The 27,019-nt window shown below is 37.1% G+C and overlaps 1 long non-coding RNA gene across 2 annotated transcripts in view; it reads right to left on the minus strand.

The window, feature by feature from the left end:
• The window catches only part of LOC132230021 (uncharacterized), a 146,785-nt gene that overhangs the window by 74,361 nt on the left and 45,405 nt on the right, over positions 1-27,019 (minus strand). For both annotated transcript variants that reach the window (XR_009451789.1, XR_009451788.1), the window contains exon 2: positions 22,042-22,086. This is a non-coding gene — a long non-coding RNA (uncharacterized LOC132230021). The remainder of the gene's footprint in view (positions 1-22,041; positions 22,087-27,019) is intronic.

Here is a 27,019-nt window from a genome sequence, read left to right on the forward strand (position 1 = left end):
TGTACCATTTGATGAGATACCACCTTACACTTGCTAGAGTGGCCATTATCAATAGACAAGCAATAACAAGTGTTGGAGAAATTTTGGAAAAAAAATAAGGACCCTCATTCTCTGCTGGTGGGATTGTAGACTGGTACAACCACTGCGGGAAGCAGTCTGGCGATTCCTCAAAAAATTAAGACTAGAGCTACCATATGATCCAGCAATCTCTTTCCAGGTACATACCTGAAAAACTTGAAACCATGTATTTACAAAGATATATTAACCCTTACGTTCATTGCAGCATTATTCACAGTGGCCAAGACATGGAAATAACCAAAGTGTCTCGCAATAGAGTTAATACTTTAAGAATGGAAAATGTACTCTTTTATAATTAATAAGATTCAAATGAGCATCAATTAGGCTATTAGTTTAATTTGGAACCTGCATTCTGATAATGCACAGAACTTGTGAGCTTATAAAGAATTTGTGTTACTTTTTAAAACATCTTTCTGGCAGCTAACTTACCCTTCACACTACACATGGTAGATTGGTTCACCTGCTCCATAGATGAAATTTATGAAACTACTGGGGATGGGACCCATTATATATTTTCTACCTTCTGTTCTATAGGTACAGAGTCTCAGTCCCAAGCCATCAACCAGGTCACTAACCATTGCCCCAAACCTCAAAAGTACCAGCTGTTGTTCGTAATAGGGATGGATATGTCTGGTTCAGCAAATTCTACTGCCACTGATGGAAAATTATTCAAAGTACATGCTCTTAGTAGCTCCATAATACTATGTAGTGCTATCTTTGTGTAGACAGGATAATGTGGTATTTAATAACGCCTTTAACTGAGAGATAAGGAATGCATTAACAAAAACATATTTTGCTCACAGAGCTAAACCAACAACCTTCAGACCAAACATTAGGGTAGTTATAAGATTAAACTATAGATATATGATGTGATTGTAAATTAAATGCCTCAGGTATCCTCTCTTCTCACGCCATCCTAATTGCTGCCACCTGAAGCTAGAAGCTTATCGCTCACTCCACACCTGCTTTACCGCCTGCTTCCTGTGGACCTTCGTGGCTCCAGGCTGTCTCTTGTCTTTCTTTCCACCCTTCAACTGTCACCCATATATTGCATACCGCTTCCAGACTAATCCATTTTAAATGCTGCTTTCCTTATATTAAAAATCTACTATGAAGTCTCTTTTCAAACCACACCAAACACAAATTCTTCTATCTAGATGTCAAGACTGTACATAAACTGTTTCAGCATTCGGGTTTAAATTTATTTACTGAGATTCACCAACACAGACTTCTGACTCCCCTTCTCCTTGTCTCTTGAAAGGTCACATCCATTGGAAACTGCACTGTTTCATTCATGAGCTGTACCTCATACGGGAAGCCTTCCACTTTACCCTTCCTTCACTGAGGGAGTTCTATAAAGTCTTCATTGTTATGATCCTGAGGCTTCCATGAAGTGCTCTCTTATTATGCCCACGGTCATTAGGTCCCATCTCCTCTCAATACCGATATCCTTAATAACACTGTTCCTGGTAGAATGGCTTTGTATTATTCAAGTTTCTTTCCTGGTTGTTAGACACATTTCCATAATTATATCATTATATAGTGGAGGAGAGGTACTATGCTAATTACGTTGGTACCTTTTCCTATAACAAAAACTGTACTAAAATACAGAAAGCACTTAAAAATGAGTGATCAATTTCAGTGCATTTCCACAAGCAATAAAAAATTACACCATTATATTTCTGTCCATTTCTGAATTCACAAAGCATTTTCTTCTGGCTTTTCTGGTAATGGAAGTGGTTTTCAAGCTGTAAAAAAACATTTTTTTGCTATGAAAGTTAAAATTTGTTACATAGTATTCAAAGGTAAGACTAGAGTATATAATAATTTTTGAATTTTTATAAATACATGTAGGATAGTATTTCAGAACCATGAGGATTTCTATGTACAACTACTCAAAAATATAGAAACTAACCCCTCAACACTACACACCATTTAAGGCTTTGTCTAGTCCCTCAAAAATCAGCACAACTATATTAATAGTATAATGGAGCTTGGTAATAAGGAAACTTTTAATAATTCTTTAGAAAGGTATTATTTTGGGATCTCTGAGGGATTTTTTTTCTAATTCTTTTCATTTTTTCTTAAAATAAATAAGCTAGCAATTAAATTTTTTCAAGCTCCATGATCAGTAACAATGACACATGCCTCAGGGGTGATCAAGTCATGTTAAACTGCTCTAGTGAGTACTGGACAGATTTAACCATTTTAAAAGGCCTTTTATCCTTTTTTAAAAATTCAATTTATTATTTATTATTTTGTCTGTATATTTCTTTAAAAGCCAATTATAATTCTAGAAATAAGCTGTCATTGGAATTCTGGTAAAAAAAAGTATACATTTACAAAAAAGAAGACATTCTAAAGTCAAAAGGTACATTATATTTTGTGATTATTACTTTAAAAACACAGGGATTACCAGTAAATTATTCCAAACAACTGAAACAGCAATGAGGGGCTCAGCAGAAGCTCTCTTAACTGAGATTTCTAATTTCTTGGGTCTTATTATTTCCTTGTATTCACTCAGCTCTATCCTGTTCACTCTTGTTTCACTATCTATCTGCTTGTATATATATTATCTCTGATGAATAGGGAATAATGAATGTGGATATTCCATAGACAATATTAATGTTGATAAATAGTATTTTGATAATATTGGTAATAGCTATTTTATTAATTAATATTTCTAATATTAATAAAATAATCTGAAAAAAAGTGCAACTTAGGAGACTGTTTGAAACACACAGGGATGGGAACCGAGGAGTATGAAAGCTTGAATAAAGCAGACTGGAAAGGTCAAAATCATGGGATGGTCTTGGGAAGCTAGGGGAACAGGTTTTCCTCTTGTTTGTAATATAATGTGCAAGTGACAGGGAGAGCTGTGATAATTTATTTTTATATATGTGGCTCATTTGAGCATTGTCGGATTGTTCCCTGAAATATATTTTTTCTCACTTCAAATTCAAATAAGCATTTTCAAAAAACAACCCAAAAGGGGTGTGGTCTGTTTTCTTTATAAAATGCAGGGTTACTGTTAATTTTTTATACAACTTTACTAGACAGGAAAAGCTCAGCAAACATAGAAATAAATAAAGAAAATGTCACCATTCTAAAATATTTTTTTTTACTTCTCTAGAACTTCAGTGTTAAACTTAAAATTCTATTCCTTCTTTCCTGCTTTTAATTTTCTAAAATAAAAATATTTTATTTCTATGTCAATATTAAAGAGAAGAGGTGCTATACCAATACTTCTGTCTCATTTGCCTCGAAAAAAATCTCAATGATTAACAATGCAATACCTAACAGTCCCCTTTTTTAACCAATGTCCAGCTCAGCAGCCTTTTAATAATAACCCAACTTCAGTAACATGAAGGCATCCATTCCCGGGAGATGAGCACACCCAAATCATTCTTTTAATAATGTACTGGTACCTGAAACTCAAATCATTGACTTAGTATAGTAATGAGTCTACCTCCCCCCGCACCAATATTGCACACAATTACATTTGTGAATCCCATTTTGTTAGCTATATTTCATACTCTTCTCACATGAAAAGGACAATGTTTAGTTTAGCCTTATGAACTCAGTTAACATTTCCAAGTGCCAAAGCAGACAGGAGGGTAGCCCTGGCCAAAAGACACTGTCCCTGGAGAGAGGCGAGTGCCAGCCTCCTCGCCATGGTGTCTGCATGAATCCTTGTTCACCTTGAGAACTTTTTTACATGCTTTACTCTGGTTAGCTTGCATTTTCCATCCCTCTTTAAGAAAGGATTTTTTTTTTTTTACCCCACTCTGTCCCTCCAGCTTTATTTCACATGCAAATATGCTCCTTCAAGTCAATGGTTCAAGAAAGAAATTTTTATGATTAAAGCAAATGCGCTGGATGCAAAGACTACCAACCGAAAAGTGAAAAATTAAAATATTTTTGGTGGGTTATGTTTTCTTTTGTTTTTGGCTATAGAGGTTTTTGTTTTTTGTTGTGTTTTTTTTTCTTTCTTTTTTTTAAAGATGTGTTTAACATAAGTGTTGATGAAATACATTGTGTGGTCTGAAGTATTGTGGTTTGGTGCCACCTAGCAAGATGAATTTCTATTGTAGTTAGGTTCTCAGATGTTTCTATATTCCATGATTGCTGAGCACATTTCCTACAAAACATTTATTTTCTTAATAAAGCAAAAGGAAGTCAGAGGGATGTGAGTTGAAAGCACTAGAAACAATTTAAAGATGAAAACTATCACTTTCTGAGAAATAAGAAAGGACTCTAATAAGGTTTGTCAATGGTAAGGATATAGATTAAAAAAAAGTCTCCAAATTGGCACTGAGAATAACAAGATGCAAATTTATCTATTGAAAATATCCACTCAAATGTCATCTATTAGAGTTTCATCAATTATGAAAATAGTGGAAGTGGGATGAAGGTACTAAGAAAGGTCCATGTGTGTTTTTTTGTGTGTGTGTGTGTGTGTGTTTTTGTGTTTTTCTTCTATACAAGCTTATTCCAAGCAGTCAAAAACAGTAGATTACTATAAGGTCTAATTACTAGATTCAAGTGTGATGATTTAGAGGAGGATGAAGGAAAAGGATGTGAGAAAAAAAGAGACTGCAGACAAGAAAAAACGAGGAAAATTAAAAGAGAACAGAGATCAAAGAAAATAATAAAAGCAGGAGACAGGCTGATTAAAAGGGGAAATGCTGTTAACAAAGAAACCAAAAAAGCTAACAACACAGAGCAGTTAGGTTTGGCAAATTTCATTTTGTTTCAAATGGGATCTAAAGCAAAAATTGAGGTTTGAGCTGTTGAAAAGCCAAACCTATGAGGCTTAGGATTTAATTTTAAACTCAGCTTTTCACCATTTTTCTAGTGTGGAGGTTTTCTTTTTAAAAACAGAGTCTTTGATCTTTTGCTTTAACAAGTCTGGCCAATAAGTAAAGAATCAAAATTGTGAGTGCTAATGCCTCTATTTTGTTAAATCAATTATTGAACATTGTACTATTTGTGTGGTCTGAAGACTATTGGAATTGTACTTGGTGTTACTGAGGTGTTTGAAGATTCTGGAGATGAAGTGCTTTACCACGAAACCAGCGTAATTTTTTTGTTAAGCCAAATAATATAAAATATCAATTCTCTTCAGCAGAGTACTTGAGAACTACATCTGATAAGTCAAAGTCATTAATAAATGTGGATCCTGATAACTCAGGTTATGACCTGGGATTCTTGTCTCTACCACTACTACTTTTCACTCCAAATTCATCTATAACTACCTTTTCTTTTACTTCAAAAAATTTAAACTCTACCTAGGCTAGAAGAAAAAAACCTAAATAATTGAAAAATTACTGATTGACTTCCTATAATTGGACCTACCACTGCTTTTTAAGTAGACTACCACAATTTACTGATCACTAGGTGCAAATACCATGCTAAATAAGATATAATATACATACAAATATAAATATATGCACAATGAGACAGGTGTATTAACAGATGGAAGAAAATAACTTGATTTATATTCTAGTTTTCTAAGTTGTAACTTTAAATACAAGCCAATAGAAGTGATTATCAAATCAATCTATTTTTCCATCAATAATTAATTAGTAAACTGAGTGCATGTCATGATTACTATGTTCTCATTTTTTTTCTTTGGGAAGAAATGCATTTGGCTGAAGCAGAATATAAAAAATGAAGCCCTTATATCCCAAGAATAGTACAGAAATAAACAGGCTTTAACGACTACCGTTTGGTGACGATTATGCGTGTTATTTTGCATAATTTTAATTGAAATATACATTTCTAATATAGAACTTAACTATCGTATGCAAATTAGTTTAAATTATCTTAATTGGTTCAATTACTTATTATTTATATATCTGTAAGCTATTTTTCAAAGACTCAGCAAACAAATTTGACAAACATTGCTGGGAAGTTTTAGTTATGTAGACGTAAGGTTATTTTAAACATAAGATTTAAAAAGGCTCTACTGATTGTCATTAAATCTTACAACAGTAGGATATGCTCTGCGCCTTCTGAAATGTTAGTAGTGGGACTTTTCAGGTAAAATTAAATTCCAAGAACAAGAAAATATAAAACTAAATGCAACATTAGATAACAGAGATCTCACATAAATGTTAGGGCATATTTACCAAATATTAAAATATAGGTAAGATTTCAATAGGTAAAAATTGGAAAGAAAATGTACCAGTTTGACACAATTATAGGGTATGTGGAGGTATTGTTGAGAAATTTAGTTAAGAGAAAGGACATTTCAATAGGCTGTAAAGATGATAGTAATCTGAACCACAAATGTGTATTTTATTTTGTAGATAACTAGAAATCATTGCTATTCTCTGCACAATGCAGTCAGGAATGTTCTCTAGAAATAACACTGTTGTAATAGTGGATTAGAAGCAAAGTGGGAAGGCTGGAAGCTAAAAAACTATTATAGAAATGATATTAAACATCTAAAAACGTTATCCACTAACTAGCATAGATAAAAAATCTAGTTTAAAATGATAAATTATAAATTTTTAATGTTGATATAATTATACAAAACAATATGGGTAAGGGAGAGGTGGCTTTCAAAGTCTTGCAAATTTCTCATGGTACTATCTTTCTAGAAGGAAGTTTTTCAGAATGTATCAAAAGCCCTAAAATTCAAGATTATACTAATTTTATTTCTAGAAATACATCCAAAAGAAAAATTGAAATGCATATAAATATTTCTATAAAATGATATAGTCAGATACAGACATAAAATAAAATATTGAGCTGTTGCAAAATTTTTATAAAGAAATTTTATTTTCATGACAAAATACTAATTAAATTAATAGTAACACAGGCAAAATGTCTATATTACTTTATTGTGGATGGGATTATTCATTCCTTCACACAATAAACATTATTGCACATCTATAACATACTCTGTCATCATTTAGTATGGTTCTGTGAATACCAAATTAATTCAGCTTATAAAATATTAGAGGCCCAGTGCACGAAACTCATGCACTTGGGGGGTCCCTCAGCCCAACCTGCATCCTTGCACAGTCCAGGAGCCCTTGGGGGATGTCTGACTGATGGCTTAGGCCCGTTTCTTCCCCCAACCCACACAACAGCCAAGGAGTGGGCCTAAGCCAAAAGTCAGACATCCTTAGTGCTGCCACAGAGGTGGGAGAGGCTCCCACCACTGCTGTTGTGCTCACCAGCTGTGATCCTGAACCAGGGCTTCTGGCTGAGTGGCACTCCCCTTGTCGGAGCGCACTGACCACCAACGGGCAGCTCCTACATTGAGCATCTGCCCCCTGGTGGTCAGTGTGCGCCATAGCAACCAGTAGTTCCACTGTTTGGTCAATTTGCATATAAGCCTTTTATTATATAGGATAAGGGAGAGTAATTACCAACTAAGTGCAATGACCTTCTCTGCTTGATTCCTATTCATGGAATAGGAGAGTGTGGAAATGCCTCAGAAGAGCGCTGATCAGGCAATACAGAGGCAGGGTAGGGGCAGGCGGGATGAGGAAAGCATGGAGAATGCAGGAAGAAGACTGAAGAGAGAGTTACTCTGTAGAAGGTGGTGAGGTCAACTTTTCAAAGGTGTAGAGGGAATAAGAATATCAGGGATAAAAACAGTATATTTTCATCAAAACAATAGGAATCTCAAAGGAGTGAGGAGAACCTCACAGCCAGGGATCTGGAAGAGAGTAAGTTAGCTCAAACTAAATGGAATCAAAGTGTCCAAGGAGAAAGATGGGTATGTAAGTGGATAAATGAGGAAATAAACATCACAAAAATGCTTCTTTAAAAAGTGAATATCTGATTAATTTGGGTGTCAAAGGAAACACTTTTACAAAGGGAACACTTCATTTTCTTAATGAAACTTATAGTGGAGGTGTTCTTATTTTTATAATCACCATGAATACACACATTCTATATTTTAAACCTAAAATGACAAAAAATTTTATATTCTAATGGGTTATTGATACTAAAAATACATCTCTTTCCTTGCTCATGAGAGTCTAAGCTTGAAAAATATGTTCGTAGTTAAACTTAAGCGATTTTTTAAAAAATACTAAATTAAAAATAAATTCCATAAAATTGGATTCAAGCCTCTTGCTAAAAGTAGACTGGGACAATATCAAAATAAGCAACACTTAATTTATTGATATATTACATCAAGAAGCTTAAGGAAAATACCAGTCTTGATAAAATTCCTTTAACATTCATTCAAATAGCCACACTATACCACCTTCCTCTCACCCCTGCCCTGTCCTCTTGCAAACAACAAATGAAAGACTGGAACATAAGAGGTTTTCCCCCTGTGCGTGTGTGTTAACCTCTTCCTTTAGAAAGTTTTAAATAGTTTTATTTTAAAAGCGTTCCAAATTCTCATGATATTTATTGACCATAAACACACAGAGCAGAGCTTCATGTGAGGATTTGGGTTGATAAAGGATCACCATCCAAAGTGTTCATGAATAATGATGATCAGCAAATTATCTCAATGATAACATATTATTTTTGTTGGTGATGCAAATTTCTAAAAAATCCCATTTTTTACTATGAATTCACATGACTGTTATAAAAGACATGCTTTACCAGTTTATTTATGACTGGAACATGGTTCAAAATATATTTTTAAAATTGATCATGATAATATAATAAAGTAATGTTATAAATTTTCTGACAACATAAATTAGAAAAAGTTATTATCAAATTAGCTAGTTAATTTTTATCTCTAGCTGTGATAAAAGTTCATTGATTTGTTTAAATAATATGTTAATGATGATGAAATATAGCAAAATCTAAGTAATGATGAATCATAAAAGTCTTCAAGGCTATGGATTGATTCATTCTTGTGGCATTCTACTGCATATTGTCTTACTAATATTGATCCTAAAGAGATCTCATTAATGTGTATGCCTAATTAAAAGTTGAATATTACCTTGACTAAAATATTGGACTAAGATGTATTTTATAAGATTTAATAGCTGCCTACAACCTATTTAATTCTCAAAGAAAAAAGAATGCTTTCTCAGACTTTGTTTCTGTGGTCATTTAACCTTTCTGTAACTTTGTTTTACAACATAGAAAATGAAATCTTTCTGATTATGCTAATTCACATGGAGGTGACATTAAACAAAGTAAGAGTTGAACAATATGTTTTTAAGGTCATTTTTATTTTTACTCCCATTCATTTTTATGTCAATGACATTATTTCTGATGGGCTAATGCAAAAGAAAATATTGTTATGTTTGAGTGAGTTAGGTGACTGAAAACTTCACACTTTGAGAAGGTTGTTCTTTAAGTAAGTAGGGTACTATAAAATTATTTTTTAAAATCTGGTCGGAAAAAGTGGGATCCTGATCCTGAGTAACATTGATCATGTTTTTGTCCTATTATTTGAACAGGATGGGTTTGAACATTTGTGAGACAAATTAAAATGGATTGTTTAAAAATAAGATTTGTAGTAATGAAATAAATATCAAGATTTGGGTGCTTTTCCTTTTATTTTGTAATGATTTTTCCTAGAATTTGTATCATTCTCTTTCACAATACAAGCCATCTATTAAAGAAGTTATCCCACATATTACTATGGCCTGAAACTCCCTTATCCATCTTGTTAGTTGACCTCAATCTTCAAATTGTACTTTCATATTTCTTCTTCTGGGAAGCTACACCTGAGGATTTTGAGCCAGATTAGAGTTGAAAGCTCTTAGATCTGTGTGCATTCCTTGGTAGACAGAAAATTTTACTATACCCATGAGTCCCCAAAGCCTACTATAGTGCCTATTATATAATGTACTAGAGGCCTGGTGCATGAAATTCATGCGGGGGGGAGGGGGGGCGTCCCTCAGCCCGGCTTGCACCCTCTTGCAGTCCGGGAGCCCCACAATCGATCATCCCAAAGAGGTAGGCCCTGCCCATCCAGTTGGGGCTCTGCGATGAATCACCCCCACAGAAGTAGGCCCTGCCCACACGCTGCAGCCTGCCCATCGGTAGCCTGGGCTTCCCTCTTTGGGGAGATCACAGAGCCCCCCAGTTGATTGCCCCACTGGATGGAGGCCTGGGCCTCCCTTTGCGGGGCGATCATGGGGCAATGATGGGGCCCCCTAACCAATCACATTGCACCACCTTGGCTGGCCTGGTGCCAATGGGTGTCATAGTGTGGTCATCTGGAAGGTTGTGCCGCTATTCAGATGGTCGTTCTGCTATTTGGCCGTTCGGTCGATTTGCATATTACACTTTTATTATTATAGATTCTTACTCACTGATGAAACCCCAAAATGAAGAAAAACCCTTGACTGGAAGAAAGTAAATGATGGAAGGCTACCTATATGCTTTATGAATTTGGGCTATTCAGTATTGACTTATAAAACACTCAATTTAGATTTCGTGACAAGAACCTCATTTAAAATAGAATCCAGAAGCCCTGTTAGGGAAACTCTCATGCTTTACCTCTCCTATCTTGGCAAACCACAACAGGAAGGAATGTCTTTTACATTCCCCACGGAGATCAAGGATTATTTTTATCCTTACGCATCAACAACTCAGCCAATAAGAACTCATCATTGACTTGAACACTTGCTCTCTTCCAAAGGACTTTTGGTCAAAACCACCCCTCCCACTTCCTCCTTTTTCCAATAAAGGCAAACCCCTCTCCTTTGTTCTCTGGATTTGCCTATAAACACCATAGATTCCTTGTCCCTAAATACAATTTTCTACTATTCTCAAATAAACTCAACTTTGCTTTGATGATTTGTTAATTATCTTACTTGAGGTTGACAATGTATACATTTAGGATTATATATATATTTGATAGAAGTGAAATTGACTATTAAAACTTGACATGCATTCTCACTGACAGCATGCAGGAAAAATGAGTTGTATCACATAAATGCTGTCTACTTCTTTCATAAAAGATATTCCAAAAAGGTAATTTGAGAAAATCATTATTTACTCATGCACTATCTTACCATTCTTGCTTTTTCATTAACTGGGTTGAAAAGAATTTACTGAGTAGGGGTGATAGTTGAAATATTAGGGATATAATGATGGCTGCGTTGTTGTTAATGCTTCCATTTAGTTGAAATCCTAAGGTTTTTAGACTGCTGTCTGAAAAAGTTGAATTTGTTGTTGGGAGACCAAGGGGTAAGTCATCTCTTCCCATTGACTAATTCATTTTAGAGTTTCATTGCAGATTCTTAAGATGATTAGGGACTTAACCTTCACCACACTGACTCAGATGTGTGGCAAGTTCAAGAATCTACTTGGTATTTAAGGACATCTTAAATCAGGAGATACTGAAAGGTCAGTGCTGGTGAGGCCGAGTCACTGAGGTTGGCTGTAAAAATGAGTAAGAGATAACAGAACTATCACATGATGGCAATGAGGTAAGTGCTGTTTAACATTTCACTTTGTTCAGTTTGTCATTCTCTAAATACAGAGGCTCAGGAAAGGATAGTTCTTTGAATTGAAAGTATATTTTAAACATTTTTTCCTGAAACCACCAAAAAAGGAAGTGACTTTTCCTTTCTAATAATAGTAGAATATGGAATATGTCCATATGCAAGACAAAGCAGAGAACTAAGGCAATTATAAGGATAAATTCGTCACAAAGGTTGTTTCTGCTTCAATAATCTAGGTAATTGAAACCAAAACTGGTTCAGGCATGTAACTGGCAAAATTTTCCTCTTTGCTTTGGCAATAAAGACACATGATATTCTCACAAGTCTGGAACTAGTTTCAAGAGGCAGCATTCTTCTCTGTCTGTGGTATATTTTGAAATATGGAATGAATTACTAGGGTTTCAAATGATATATTCAAGCAATAAGTTAATTTGACAGCAATAAGTTAATGGAAATTAGAGCATTTACATGACTATACAGACAGAATAGGCACATATTTATATACCATTGCCATATGCATACATATATATGTCTACCTGTATATTAAATGAACACTTATACTTACAGAAATATACATACACTTCTCCAGTTTTGACATTCTCTCTTCCTCAACAGACACCTCAAATTTGTTCCGTAAAACTGGATTCTTTTTTATATCTCTCCCTACTTTGCAAATACTTGCCCTTTCATATACATTAGCTTAATTTAGGATATCATTATGCATCCAGGAACCTGAGTCATAAATACGGGAATTCTCCAAGCTTTCAACCTTTCCTTTACATTTTGATTTACCTCTTCATCTCCATTTTCACTTAAATAAGTGAGAAGTTCTACTGATTCAATTTCTCAAGTGATTCCTAAGTCTAAGCACCAGCACCCTTCCCACATTCTGTTCCTTCCTTTATTGCTCTATCAGATCTTTGTCATTTTTGCCAAGACTAGTAAAATGGCCTCCCAATTAGTGTCTCAGTGTCTGTCCTGTCTCCTCCACACCTCATCATCTACAATTTAACAACAATACAAATCTCACAATGTTGTGTGCCTGTTACACATCGATAAAGCTTGGGACTTGTGATTACAGGGAAATGTCTCCAATACCTTTTCTCTTTCGTCACCATTCTCAATTCACCTCTCTCTGTCACACTATTTTTACTACACTTTCGAGGACTGCAGATCTTCCTCACCCTCGCCCCCCCGCCTCCCGCCCACTCAACATAATGTTTTACGTTTCCATGACTCTGTCTAGTTCTTCCTAGAGTTATGTTTACCTCTCATTGGTCAGCTAATTCTAACTAACTAAATTACTCATTCATTGAACAAATATGTACTAACTCTCTAATGTACGAGCCCCAGGACTGAAAGCTTGTTATCAAATTGTGCTCCTTCCTCATCTTGTTTTTTTTTTCCAATTTATTTTTCATCAAGACCCTTCATGGTCACCATCTTTTCAAAGAAACCTGAAAGGCTGGACCATCACCTATCCTCTGTACCTGTGAATATCCCAATGAATGGCCCAATCACTATATTGAAATCACGTTTGCTAATCTGTCTTATCTAAGACACTGCAGTCATTAAAAGGACAAGTTCTTGAACCTTATTCTTATTCTAACTTCCCAAATCCAGCTCTTAATAAATACGTTTGGAAGTGAGCTTAATGTTACTGAGTTTCAAGGTTGCCAATGTGAAAAAAAGGTTGCCAATGTAAATTAAAGTTAATGACATCATATATTTCTTTCCTTTAAGTTTTCTTTCCTTGCCATTATTTCATATACCCTATCCTTTCATCATTTTTCCTCTTTTCTATCCATGTTTCTCTCCTCTTCATTTAAATATTTGGAAGCTGTGCATAGGATCTGTCATCTAAAGGTGGTAATAGCAGCACTGGCCACTTTCTTGGTCAAAGGAGATTGATTATTAGTGTTTTGCCATAATGGTAATTCTGGGATTCTGAGGATTGAGGGAAAGAATGAATGAGTTCAGAAAGGAAAGGGAGAACAAGAAAATGTTCTAAAGAGGTCAATGCCGTTAGAACCAATATTTTTGGATGCAGTGCAAACAGATGTGGGAGGAGTTGCTATCGCCTCATATTGAAATGATGAGCTTTTACTGTCTTTTGAGACTCCTGTCTGTTAATGCCACCAAAACACATGATCATTCATACAAGTACACACAGGCACATGGACACACAAAAATGCTTACACACGCACACACACATACTTATATTTTGTTATGCCTGAATTGTTAATTTCTCCATTTCTAAACTAGAAAGATCCTACCCATTCTTCAGGTTCCAGATCAAGTTCCACCAAGTTCTGACTCATACTTATTCCACTTTACTCTCATGTGAATGACCATAAACTGTACCATTCCTTATCCATTGTGGATCAATAATATGGAAAATACAATGAACTTAATTACTACATAAGTGGAATAAAGAAGAAAATGCAGAAAAATATGTTTAATATGTAACTTTAGAGTTATGAGATTCAGCAAAAGTAGAATCAATTTGTCAAAATGCTAAACAGTTTCTAAATGCTTATTCCCCAATTTTGTTATTTATGTCATCATGAGTCAGAAATAGTGTGTGAACTGGAAGCAGTCCACAGACTAGGCTTAAAGAAACAGAGCTCTAAAAAAATTAACATTAACTGGGGCCAGTATATGCATACTCACCAAACAAATTAGCAAACACACATCAGTAGCAGCATGGGAAGACTCCAGAGTATTTTATTTCCTATTTTGTACATATTTTACATATTTCTTTTAAAATTTTGAAATAGTTGCTATTAGAATTGCTCAAGTAATTCAGAGTCAGAGTTTCCCAGCAGAGATTTGCAATCATGACTTTATTTCTCAACTAGCATTTATTGAACATCATCTATATGCCGAACACTGTCCTAAGTGTTAGGATCCAAATTTGCATAAAATAGGGTCACTGCAAAACAACTGGAATGTAATCGTCAAAAGTATCAGGGTCATGACAGTCAAGGAAAGCCTGTGGAACTTTCCTACATTCATGGAAACTAATAAAATATGCCTACCAAACAAGGCACATCATCTGGAAACAAATTATTTCACTTTAAAAGACAGTTATTGGAATTTATTTGGACAACTGATAAAACTTAAATGGGATCTGAGGATTAGGTGGTAGTAATATATTGATATTAATTTCCTGGGATATTAGTCAGCTCCAGCTGCCATAACAAAATATCATAGACTGGGCGCTGTTGGCAACGGAAATTTATTCCTCACTGATTTGGAGGCTGCGAAGTCCAAGATCAAGGTGCTAGTCAATTTCATGCCTTGGTAAGAACTCTATTTCTTGTTTGTGCCTTCATATGGCAGAGAGAGAGAGAGGGGGGAGAGGGAGAGGGAGGAGAGGGAGAGAGAGAGGGAGAGGGAGAGGGGGAGGGGGAGGGGAGGGGGAGGGGGAGAGGGAGAGGGAGAGGGGGAGGGGAGGGGAGGGGGAGGGGGAGAGGGAGAGGGAGAGGGAGAGAGAGAGGGAGAGAGAGAGAGAAAACCCTCTGGTGCCTCTTCTTCTAAGGGCCCATTATGACATCATCTAAACCTGCTTAGCTCTCAAAGGCCCCTTCTTCAAATACCATTACATTGAAGGTTAGGGCCTTGGCATATGAGTTTGGCGGGTGGGACACAATCCAGACCTTAGCACACAGCGTTGATGGTTTTATTTTTTGGTTATGTGGAAAAATGCCCTTGTTTCTATGGAAACATGTAAAAGTAGTTGAGGGTAATGAGGTATGAGGTTGAATTTGCTTTCAAATGATTCTCTGTGCTATACTTGCAAATTTTTATGATTTTTTTTTCAAAAAATTGTAAAGATGCTGTTTCTGGTCTTAAGATTTTAATTCTTGGGAAATGGGATATGTGAGCAACTGTAATTGAATACGATTAAGTACAGTGATGTGTGTGGTCGCATAACAATGAATTGAAATAGGAGGGAAGGGTGAGTCTGTGCACAAGGAAAGCAGGAAAGAACTCAAAGAGGAAGCATCTTAAACAGGTCAGAATGGAAAACAAATCAAGGGTTATTGGATCCATGTTTATTGATTAATGATTATGTATCAAAATTTGCATGTTTGATTTTTATTTTTTCCCATGCGTTCGACTTTCCTTTCGTCCACTATCTTCATTCACCACTCTCTCTTAAGATTAATAAAAGACAAAAGATTTGCAGATCATGAATTAGTAGCATAAGGTCAGCTGGGGATCAGATAAAATGTGTCTAACATTATATTTCTTTGCCATCATTCTTTTCTCTATCATAATACATTTTAACAACACTTTCTTACCATACTTAGTCTACTCTTGCTTTCCCTTTTGTGGCCTCCAGAGATAGTTGAAAAGGTTTATCTGGTTGGTCTCCATACTTGTTGTTATGATTATGGTCTTCCTTAAAGGTTTATATGATTTTTTGAGGGAGCAAAGGTTAGAGTGCTCTATAATTTCCCTGTTTTCCATAGAGGTCCATGATTCACTCATTGATTGAACCAGTATATACACAGTATTTATGCAAGGGTTGCACATTGCATACCTAAGGCCTGTCTTGGGTGCTTTACATGGCTTTCTTTTTTTTTCAATTTAAAATATTTGAGGCAATATTAGAAACCATGAGATTTCACATAAAAATCCCAATATTTAATTCCTTGTAACTTTAGAAGTTATGGTTACTGGAAGATACCATTTGCTAAAAAATTCGACTGGAATGAGTAGAAGTTACCCTTATATGTTAATCAGTCTACACCACTCCCTACTACACTCACTTTTATTGTATCCATGGGTCCTGAAGGTATTTACATTTGCAACCCTGGCCAAATAGTGGGAAGACATTGGTTTCTTTGAGAACAAGACACCGACTTCTTTGAGGACAAAGTATGCATTTCAAATGCTAAGTTTCACATTCTCATCAAGTAAAGGTTGTCAACAAGCTTAGTGTTTTTCTTAGAATAGACTGACCAAGATCCTTTTCTCTTTACCTACTTGACCAGGAAAAAAATATGTAAAACCAGAGCTGGGGAAAGTGGCTTCTGCAAAACAGAAGGGGGGGGGGGGGGGGACGAAAAAAAAACCTATGATGCACTAAGTATTACATTCAGTTTCAAAAGAAACTTTTATATCAACTAATTCCTAATTCTGTAAAGGAAAGTGAACTTGGTACATCTGTTCAGCTATTTTAAATTTACATCACCATTGAATTCAGACTCACATGGAATTATAGAGGCCCTCAAGCATAATTCAAACTATAATAACTACTTTTGCTGGTTGAGACAATGTCCAAGATTCATTTAATGGTATGAGTAACAACTAGCATTTTATGAAGCACTGAAAACAATGCTCTCTTTCTTGTAACAGAATTCATCTAAAGAATTGTTTCTTTTATGTATTATCTCTATTTTGTAAATAACCATCTATATTTTAATCCACAGAGCCGACTTTATTACTGTCTTAAATATAATAATAATAATAATAATAATAATAATAATACTGATAATAATTAATATTAATAATGTCTTGCCCTAGCTGGTTTGGCTCAGTGGATAGAATGGACTGAAGGGTCCCAGGTTTGATTCCAGTAAAGGGCACATGCCCAGGCTGTGGGCTTGGTCCCCAGTAGGGGGTGAGCAGGAGGCAGCCAAGCAATGATTCTCTCTCATCATTGATGTTTCCATCTCTCTCTCCCTTCCTCTCTGAAATCAATAAAAATAGCATTTAAAATAATAATAATAATAATAATAATAATTAATAATAATAATTCTTACATGCATATAATGCTTTTAAACTAAGTGCTTTTAGATCCATGCAAGGTAATCTTATATAATAAAAACCTAATAGGCTAGTGCCTGGTCATCCGGCTGTCCATTCAACCAAAGTATAATATGCTAATGATATGCTAAGGCCGCTCAACCACTCGCTATGTGACATGCACTGACCACCACGGAGCAGTCAACCAGTTGACCAGTCACTATGACGTGCACTGACCACAAGGGGGCAGATGCTCCAACTGGTAGGATAGCTTGCTGCTGGGGTCTGGCTGATCAGGACTGAGCAAGATGGGCTGGACATGCCCTGGAGCCCTCCCATGGTCCTTTCTTGGCTGGCCAACCTCCCTTGTCCCTCCCTGACCCTGATCGTGCACCAGTGGGGTCCCTTGGCCCGGCCTGCACCCTCTTGCAATCTGGGACGCCTCAGGGGATGTCGGAGAGTTGGTTTTGGCTGATCTCACAGGCAAGGGTGAGGGACAACACTTGTGCACGAATTCGTGCACTGGGCCTCTAGTATATAAATAAGTTCAGCACCATCCAAATATTTTTTTTCATAAATTATAAATATTTTTCTGAGATACTAGACTTGTAAGTATGATTTTGAACATGATTATATCAAAACTGTTTTTTTGTATGTATCTCATCCACCACGAGAATTTATTAGCATTCACTCTGTAATTTAAAATGCAGGGGCAAATAGTGACACCTTATAAAATTCCGGTAAGACGAAACATTTCCACCTGATCTCTCCCCTTTCTCACACTTCAACCCAACTGAACTGAATGACGATTTATTCAGCATCTGCTAGACTCAAAGATGAATAACCCACACTCATCACCCTCTAGGGCTTAAGAGTCCATTTGGGACAAAAAGATACATGCCAGATGAATTTTTGTATGTGACATAAAATGATATCTACTTTTCCCCTAGTGTTATGGAGATGTGAGACAATTGGTGAGAATGAGAAGGAAGAGAAGAATCTCTGAATGTTTATGGAAGGAGGTGTCATTTTGAGTGAACCTTGAGAAAATTAGAATTTAATTTTATATGGATCCAACATAGTGGCATGATCTATATCATTAGCCTTTGTTTCCCCTGACCATTTATGGGCACTTACCTAAAAATATTTTTGTGCCTCTTTACTGTAACACTTTATCTTCACTCCTTAATTTCCTGATTTATTGTTCAAATGGAAATTATTCTTTTGTATGCCTGCCAAAAGTGTAATTAAGGAAGGCCATCTTTCATTCTATTTTAGAGTTCTATTTTAAAAAACTGTTTAGAGAGCCTATTAAATAAATCATGCAACATCAAAAAAGTTGCCTAATATGCATCCATTAAAAAAGATGAAATAGATAATACACATTGACTTAGAAGGAAGTTCATAATTAAAATGTTAAAAACACAGAATCATGCATATGGTATGGAAGCATTGTGTGCATATATTGATACTGATGTTTGTGTATATTTAGAAAGAATTTGGAAGAATAAATACCATAATTTTAATAGTAGCTAACTTTGAGAAAGATGTTACTTTCTATTTAATATAAATCTCTATTTTATATTTTAAATAATTCAAACAACAAAAATATTTATATTGAAAGAAGTACAAAGTAGTCACCATCTATTTCCCCCATTCTAAGAATTAGAAAAATTGCTGCCACTTTTTAATTCAGTAACTTAATTGAACAATTCTACCATATTTCTTCAAGAATGAATAACTTAATTCAAAATCAATTTTATGAAAATGTTAAAAATCAAATTATATGAAAATATAAATTCAATTTTATTGAACCATCAAATTCCAGTGAAGAATTATAATTTAAAAAAACAAACTATGTCTATATTAAGGCAGAATTCTAATTTTATTAGGTTTAGTATCAAAATAATTAACCAGCAAGGCTCACATTTTTCTGTCAATATATCAAAAACAGCAGAAATAATCACCAAAAAATAAAAGGCAGAAAATGCAACAAATTCATCAATCTGCTTTATCACTTTTCAATGTTTTCATAACCAGAAATAAATTTTTGTCTTTGAAATTATAGTAGACAACATATAAAGATGAAATAGTATCATGAAACTTCAGCCATTCAGCCGAAAGGGGTATAATGCTCCATCACCAAAGGCAACTATAGATTAGAGCTATAATGTAACAGGAAAACAAAGGCTTTCCTTAGCTCCTACTGCTGCAGTATGGCTCAGCTGGCCTCACCCAGAGCTACATGCAAGGTATTCTCTCTCACTAGTGAGACCTACTCTTTTGTCACTCAACCAGATCACGAAAAATAATATGCTCTTTCCATATTGGATTTGAAGAGTCACAATTCCATTAACATTTCTTGTTTTACTGGATGTTCAGTAAGTGAACAAGAATGATATTATTTTGCATATGAGGGAATTTTCATCTCAGAAGCACCATGCTTTGCCAGCCACAAACTCACGAGCAATGAGCACACCATTGTGTACAAACACACAGCAAACATAAGAGATCATCAACAAAGGCCTAAATAAATGCAACCTGCCCTGACATTTTTATGAGAACATGCTGACTCCTGGCCCACTGTTGGTTTTTATGGCATTGTAGATCTGGTTTTTGTCTTGTCTTTAATCGACTCTTTTGCCTTTTTTAGGCAATGAGCAATTGGTCCTGAATTAGCAAAGAGGTGCTAGAATGTAGGAGTGGGAAGCTGACCTACATCTGAACAATTTGCATGTGATTCACCATAATTAAACAATTTGGTCTGAAATAGCTACAATTAAGCTATTATCAGAGAAAGTATTTACTAGACTAGAAATTCTAAATTTATTTGCACATAAGTTGTAGCCAAGAGAACAGACACATTTTTCTGACACTTTTATTAAAAGTAAATTCTTCCAAGTTAACATTTATATTATTAAATCACTGATGGCTAATTATACTTATGGTTACTTTGCCTGTCCCTTAAGAAATTACGGGTTTACAATAGAAAACAAAAAAGTAAAATTATGGTGGACTAGAGAATCTCAGTTTGTAACAATATATTACTTATATTAATATATGTGAATGTATGTATTATAAAATTGCCTTTCTGATATATGGAAATCACATACACTAATGTCGAACTACCCTAAAATTATGGAAATGGTAATACAGAAATGTAAAAGCAAGAATAAATTATGCGACAGTAAAACATAAACTACCTTCCTATATAATAAAAGCCTAATATGCTTAGTGTCTGGTCGTCCAGTGGTCAATTCAACCAATCAAAGTGTAATATGCTAATGATATGCGAAGATTGCTCAACCACTTGCTATGATGTGCACTGACCACCAGGGGGCAGACATTCTGACTGGTAGGTTAGCTTGCTGCTGGGGTCCAGCCAATCTGGACTGAGCAAGACAGGCCCGACTCACCCTGGAGCCCTCCCACAGTCCCTCCCCAGCTGGCCAACCTCCCGAGTCCTTCCCTGGCCCCGACCATGTACCAGTGGGGTCCCTTGGCCTGGTCTGCACCCTCTTGCAATCCCGGACTCCTGGGAGGATGTCAGAGAGCTAGTTTCAGCCCAATCCCACTCAACACAAGAGCTGCCCCCTGGTGGTCAGTGTGCTCCCACAGGGGGAGTGCTGCTCAGCCAGAAACCAGGCTCACGGCTGGTGAGCACAACAGTGGTGGCGGGAGCCTCTCCCGCATCTGCAACAGAGCTGAGGGAGTCAGTCAGACATCCCCTGAGGGCTCCCAGACTGCGAGGGGGCACAGGCCAGGCTGAGCCCCCCCCGCTTCTTACGTGCATAAATTTATTGCACTGGGCCTCTAGTCAACACTAATAAAAGAGAAAAATGGTAATTGGCGTACGAGCTACCCTTTTCATTGGCTAATCAGGGCTATATGCAAATTAACTGCCAACTAAGATTGGCAGTTAACTGCCAACTAAGATTGGCAGTTAACTTCCAACAAGATGGCGGTTAATTTGCGTATGTAGGCACAATGCAGGGAGGCGAAAGGGAAAGCAGGAAGAAGCCCCCTGCCACTGACAGTGATCGGAAACCCAGGGGGGAGCTAAGAGCTGGGGGGCAGGGCAAAGGCGGCCCTGGGGCCGCCTTTGCCCTGCCCCCCAGCCATGATCGGAGAAGCAGGTGCCTTTTCCGCCCTGGCCAGTGATAGCAGGAAGTAGGGGTGGAGCCAGCGATGGGAGCTGGGCACGGTCAAAGCTGGCAGTCCCAGGAGCTAGGGGCCCCTTGCCTGGGCCTAAAGTGAAGCCCACGATCGCAGGGCCGCTGCAGCTGTGGGTCCCCGTTGCCCGGGCCGGACGCCTCAGCCAGAGGCATCCTGCAGGGGCAGGGGCGGAGCCCGTGCAATCGCGCCCCCACCCCCACCCCCCCGCTGCCACTGCAGGTCCCCGCTGCCCGGGCCGGACGCCTAGGCCAGAGGTGTCAGGCCTGGGCAAGAGGCCGATCCTGTGATTGGAGGGTGATGGGGGTCAACGCCTGAGGGCTCCCAGTATGTGAGAGGGGGCAGGCTGGGCTGAGGGACACTCCCCCCACACACACACACCCAGTGCACGAATTTCGTGCACCGGGCCCCTAGTAATATATAATATGTAATAGTATGGAGAAAAATTCAGACAGAAGATTCAACACTATGTGTTGGATGATTTCAAGTTTAGCAAGTGAGTAGATCTAGTACACTTTTCAGTTGTTCAAAATAAACAACATCAATTCTATCTACATCTAACAAGAGGAGTAAATTATTGAAACTTGGATAAAACAAACACAACATAGTTTATAATCAGGAAAGATTTTTTTCCTACCTTTATAGGCACATGGACATTTTCTAATTAATCTTCAAGGATACCCTGCAAAAGAAATAGAAACTAGATGACATTGTTTTCACATTATAATCAACAGTGAGTGTTAGCAATCTGTTGCGGGGGTGGAGGGAGGGGTCTGTTTATTGTGGCAATTTACTGTCTATTTCACCCAGAAATCTGCATGATTCTGACAACACACTGAAGGTGACATAGGGCACATGAGCATCATATATGGATTGAGCTTTTTTGCTGCATGGGTATAGAAATTAAGGCTATTGTTTATAACTATTAGCCAATTTGGTAATCTTACTATTGACAGCTGGTAACGGTGGAAATAAAAAGTAAAATCATATTATGTTGTAAAAATGAAGCAAAACCTTAATAAGCAACAATAATTATGAAACCAAACTTCTAGATTTAATGACACCTTTGTGTGGAATTAAAATGTATAGGTACTAAGATTTCAGTCTATGTTGCCAGTGGATCTTGTCCTAAGTTATAGAGATTTAAGAGAAATATTACCTGGCATAGGCAATGACTGTAAGAAAATTCTAGAGCCCTTCATTAGAACAGAATTAGTCTTAGAACTAGAGGGTAAATTAAAAATCAATGGGTCCAATACCCTTACTTTTCTTTTTTTTTAATTTAAGTTCTTTAAAGTATTACATATGTCTCCCTTTTCTCTCCTTGACCTCTCCCTGGCCACTCCCACCCCCCAGCTCATGCTTATATGATGCCTGCAAGTCCTTTGGTTGATCTCTTGCCTCCCCCTCCTATCCTCCTCTGCCTTTCCTCTGAGATTTGACTTTTCAAAGCAAAGCAAGGTCGCATAGCTAGCTCCTGGAGCTAAGGGTAGAATTTCCATCTCCCAGCCTCATACTCATGCCACAGCATTAAATTACTTAAATCTTTGTAACTTCCAGGATTGAAAAGAAAGAAAGGGACTGGATTGTATTTTCTTCTTTTGATTAGTTGCATCTACTTAATGAAGGTTCATACTCCTGCCTGAATAAATAACCTATGCCATCAACATTTATTGCATCTACTTCATTCAAAACTCCTTTTCTTGGTGGAGGGAGATACCAACGAATTAGATGACAGGATTCTAATCTTAAACTGCTTACAAATCAATGACAGAAAGCAGAAAAGTAAAATAAAGGAAAAGAGCTGACAAACCAGTCAGTAACACTACTAGCTGGATCTGAGGGAAGCCGTCCAATAGTACTTCACATCAAATCTGTTTCCTGGACAGCCTTCAAAGAGAATCTACCATTGTTCCTTAACAAATGCCCCTGCCCCCAACTTTCTAAATGGATCTGTACTATTTTGCGCTCTGCTTAGACTTCTTTAAAAAAACAAGAAAATATGGTCATTTGCGATCCTTAACGAATGAAATGTAATTTTTTGTCCAAACAAAAATGGTTTAGTAAGCGATTTCTTGTAAATGCTTTCAAAAGATAGAGAGTAACCCCTGGCCCAGTTTGTTTGGCAGTGAACAGTAACCTCTTGTTTTCAGAAAGTGAAATAACAGAATCAACGTTATGTAAGCAAGGAACCTAACTCTGTACTATCAAGGCCTAGAATTTTAAGAGACTGGGAACAGAGCAAGCAGCAATACAATAGCTGTGGAATGTTTTCTTCTGCTGTAATCTCAGAAACAGCTTGTGTGGTCACACTAGAAGCTAACAGTATTAATGAGGTGCCGCTCCCCGCCCTGGACAAAGTCAAAGAATAATTCATGTTTCCTTTGCAGAATATCAAAGAACGAGTTTTATAAATTTAACTTATATCATATATAAAAAAAATAAAAAAGGTTTCCAAAGTGTGAAATTTAAATAATGTGAGTTTGGAGTGTGTCTAGCTAAAGTAGCTAGTATCTTTAAGAAGATAAAGCATTATTTAGTAATAAAATGTATTTGTTGGATTTTATTACTCCAAGTTTTCAACTCGGCTTAAATCATGAAGAAAGAATGCTGAGACACTTTTCTGTGTGCCAAAGTTTAGGCAACATACTTAACCCAATTCTACTTAAGAGAAATGAAGACATGCCCTAGCTGGTTTGGCCCAGTGGATAGAGCATCGGCCTGAGGACTAAAGGGTCCCGGGTTCGATTCCAGTTAACGGCACATGCCTGGATTGAAGGCTCGATCCCCGGTGGGGGGCATGCAGGAGGCAACCTATCAATGATTCTCTCTCATCATTGATCTTTCTATCTCTCTCTCCCTCTCCCTTCCTCTCTGAAATCAATAAAAATATATTAAAAAGGAGAAATGAAGTTACAGAATTAATTACAAAGAAATATAATTGTTAAAATTTCAGTTACCTGTAAAGTATATCTACATTTTTCTAAAAAAAGCCATATGATTATAGTTCAGCAGTCTTATTTGAAGACAGAAATATAATCACACACACACATCCACACCATTTTGGGTGGACACAATTATGTTGTAAACAAGCAAATATGGTTAAATGCTTAAATACATACTTCTAATCCATTGAGCACTTTATTCTCAAATATCCTTTATTAGAGTTTTGGCATTTTATATATCTCCAAAATCAGAGTTATAAACACATCTACAAGTCAGAGTGATACATGGTACAGCTGACTGCCAATGGAAGGGAAGATTACCATAATGTGGAAGGCAAGACTTTGTAGACAGTGGAGAAGGACAAAGAAGCAAATGTCAAGTTACTATATTTAATACAAAATGAATTAGAAACTCTCCTTGTTCTACGCTCTCCTTCTCCTTCAAGGAGGTGACTATTATTGCTCATTAGGATGCTACCGAAACACTTAAAATGTTTCCTCTTTCACAAAAATAAAATGATGTTGAACATTCCAGGGAATTTAAAATATTATAAACATATATCCAAGCTTTCATTCCTAAAGGCTTTAATTCTTTGATCAAAATAAGAGGTCACAACAAATGTATATTCTACAAAGAAAGCAAATTGCTTAACACATTTGAATAGAAGGAAAATTAGACCTTAGCATTTCTACACAAGAACAGCTAACTTTATGATGTCTACACGATACAACTCTAACACAAAAATAAGCATGCTTTTCATAATGCACAAATAAAGCATTACACTTCATGTATTTACTAAAATAGAATTTAAAAGTATAGTATTATATGTAAGCCAGCTGGGTTAAACACTTTTTGATTGTCTAGATAAGTCCTCTTATTTTACAGATATATGAGTGAATAAGATGTATAACAATATTTATGAGTAAAGCCTAATTTTATTATCACAGTATACATTTTCTTTTGATTTTCCACTAATCTTAGTATTGCAATTTAGAAATAATGGCCATTAAAACCTTCACATTTTTAGCTGTGAGGTTTACTTCCAGTTCCTCTTTAGGATTCAAGTCAATAATGTCTACTAGTAGTATATTTGTACTTGAAAACCTATATTCTTCTATTTGATCAACACAAGGAATAAACACAAAATTAAAAATAAAGCTTAATTTAAATTATTAAATTTTCTGACATTATTAGCAAAGTAGAGACTTTTGTTCATAATAAATAAATGTATTGTTTCTCCCTAGGCTTAGTCACAGTCAATTTTCTCTTCTATATTCTGCAATTTGAATAACCCAATTCCATACTTTGAACCATAGTGCAGAGTAAGGGCTATTGATAGTCTCTTGGTCTTGGTTTCTTTAATAAGTATGATAGGAAGTTGTGGTTTAGTTAATGACACACAGATTCTTTTAAAAAATGTGTTTAAGGCCCGAAGTTTTTATAGTTTTCTAGAGGCCCATTGCACAAATTTGTGCACCTTAAAAGGAACTGTGGGCTGCGAGGCTGCCGTAGGCACAGAAGTGGGTCTTGGCCCATCCTCCTCATCCCCCCCGCCAGCCCCTCCTGTCACGGCCCCCAGTCCCCTGTCTGCCAGTAGCCCAGTTCCCGCCCCTCCCATGTGCTAATAGTGCCAGCCCCGCTCGCACCTGCTGACAGTGCAGAGCAATAAGGGCTGGCGCCAGCAGCAGGTGTAAGCAGGGCCAGGGCTGTCAGTGGGTGTGAGCAGCAGCTGCTGCCCTGATCACTCCTCAGGAGCAGGGGGAGGTGGAGAAGCCCTCAGGGGCAATCGGGCCTGCAGCCGAGTGATCGGGACTGGCGCCGGGTAATCGGGACTGGCGCCGGGTACTGGCAGCAGGTGCAAGCGGCGGCTCTAGCGGCGGCTGCGGGTTTGAGTGGCTCCAGCACCGGCAATGGGTGTGAGGGGGGCTGGCGCTGACAGCAGGTGTGAGTGTGAGGCGGCACCGCGGCACATGGGAGCAAAGAATTTTCATTAACCATCAGAGGCTCACCCCGATGACAGCGATCAGTGCCCTGCCTTGGTCTGGCACCCCTGCTCACCTGCTCCACCATCCCGCTAAGGCCAATGCCCAGAATGTTTCACACACACCCCCTGGTGGTCAGCGCATGTCATAGTGACTGGTTGTTTGGTTGTTCGGTTGTTCTGGTTGTTTCACTGTTTGGTCAATTTGCATATTAGCCTTTTATTATATAGGCTAACCATCTTCACTTCTTAACTAACAACCATAGGATGGTATGGGTTAATATAAGGCCACTCCTGACCTTTCCAAAGCTTCCTATTCCTGACCTCAGAATATTATGACTTGAGAATACAGTAATCCACCCCCCCACCCCATTTATTCCTGCTTTCACTTTCTGCAGTCAACTATGATCCAAAAATATTAAATGATAAAGTACAGAAATAGATAATTCATAACATTTAAATTGCATGCCGTTGTGAGTTGTGTGATGAAATCTCAGACCCTTCCTCTCCATCCCACTCACAACATGAATCATCCCCTTTGTCCAGCGTTTCCACACCGTATACACTGTCCACCCATTAGTCACTCAGTAGCTGTCTTGGTTATCAGATCGACTATCATGGCATATAGTGCTTGTGTTCAAGTAACTCTTCTTTTAATTAACAAGGGCCCCAAAGTGCAAGAGTAGTG

This window comes from Myotis daubentonii, chromosome 3, assembly GCF_963259705.1.
Source record: "Myotis daubentonii chromosome 3, mMyoDau2.1, whole genome shotgun sequence".
Lineage (NCBI taxonomy): Eukaryota > Metazoa > Chordata > Mammalia > Chiroptera > Vespertilionidae > Myotis > Myotis daubentonii.